The sequence below is a fragment of the Arachis ipaensis genome, chromosome B2 (genome assembly GCF_059453495.1).
Source record: "Arachis ipaensis isolate K30076 ecotype BB chromosome B2, ASM5945349v1, whole genome shotgun sequence".
Taxonomy (NCBI): domain Eukaryota; kingdom Viridiplantae; phylum Streptophyta; class Magnoliopsida; order Fabales; family Fabaceae; genus Arachis; species Arachis ipaensis.
In genome coordinates, this window is record NC_142437.1 from 111,373,225 (window position 1) to 111,374,768 (window position 1,544).

The 1,544-nt window shown below is 39.6% G+C and overlaps 1 pseudogene; it reads left to right on the top strand.

The window, feature by feature from the left end:
* Positions 1-216: 216 nt before the first annotated feature.
* LOC110262472 (tubulin-folding cofactor C pseudogene) lies at positions 217-1,109 on the top strand (annotated as a pseudogene).
* The last annotated feature ends 435 nt before the right edge of the window (positions 1,110-1,544 follow it).

The window sequence follows — 1,544 nt, forward strand, 5'->3', positions numbered from 1 at the left end:
ATTAGTCCCTTAATCAAGGGGTAAGAGTTCAATTCCTAAAACTTAGGGATATAAGTACTTTTTTCGTCCTTAAGATTTTGGTCCAAAATTAAAATCGTCTCCGACCTTTTTTTCTTATTAAAATCATCCTCAACGTTACAAAATGTTAAAAAATCGTCCTTTTGTCCAGGAAAAATATTTTGTGGACAATTTTATCCTTACATAAAAATTTAATTGATGTGGTGTCATTTGATCCACCAATCCCGTTCAGACAATAACAACGAGTCGGAATCATCTTCATCCCCTGCCTTCGAGTCCACATCATTCTTCCTCACCCGATTCTCGAACCTCAAATCCTCCATCGAATCCCAACTCATTCACTCCCATCACAGCTCAAACACCATTTCGAGCAAATCTCAGCATCAATCTTCCATTTGGAGAAGCTTGTTGCAGAAAATTCCTACTTCCTTCCCTCTTACGACGTTCGATCCTCCCTCAAAACCATCGCTGATTTGAAACACACACTAGAAACCCTCATCTCCCAGCTTTTCCCTAAGAAGAAGTTCTCCTTCAAGAACAAGGATGCCACCAAAATAGACACTACCAACAACAACACTGTTACTCCACAAGAACCCAAACAGTCCCTACCTCTCAATCGCGACTCCCCGGGGTTCAGGAACAAATTCGACGAGCTTTTGGTGGGTGATTTTAGGGGATCGGAGGTTGGAAAATTCACGGTGTCTGATCTCAATTCCTGCGAGGTTAGGATAATTGGTTGTGTGAGGACGCTCTTCGTTCACAGGTTGAAGGATTCTAGGGTTTACGTCGAGGTTAGGAGCAGGCCCATAATCGAGGACAGTAATGGGGTGAGGTTTGCGTCGTACTGCTTGCGCTACGAAGGGATCAAAGAGGATCTTCGTGGTGCTGGTCTTGATGCAGAAACTGGGAATTGGGGGAATGTGGACGATTTCAAGTGGTTGAGGGCGGTGCAATCTCCAAATTGGTTGATTTTGCCGGAGAATGTAAGTGTTGGAATCGTTGATATATTCAATTTGGAAAATGGGAAGAAGGACGGAACTGATGATGATGATGGGATGGGATGGGATTTGGGATGGAGGGTCAAAGAGTAGGAGAAAGGGACATTGGGGGTGGGTTTGCGGGTGGGGGTGGGAGAGAGACGAAGAGATGCTAGGTGTGGGTGGGGTGGGATTTTATTTTTTTATTTAATATTATTTTTATTAATAGTTAAGGATAATTTGGTCAAAAAAATATAATTGAAGTAGAAAAGGACGATTTGATAACGTTTTGTAATGTTAGGGATGATTTTAATAAGAAAAAAAGGTTAGGGACGATTTTGATTTTGACCTCAAACCTTAGAGACGAAAAAAATACTTATCTCTAAAACTTATTACTAGATGTATAATCTTTAACTGCGATGGAAGTTTTAAGTGATAAAGGAATTAGTCACTATTGGCCACGATAAACACCATGATATAGACAAAAAATATATATATATTAAAATTAAATTCATAATAAAAGATATAAATAATAGAAAAGATACTAGT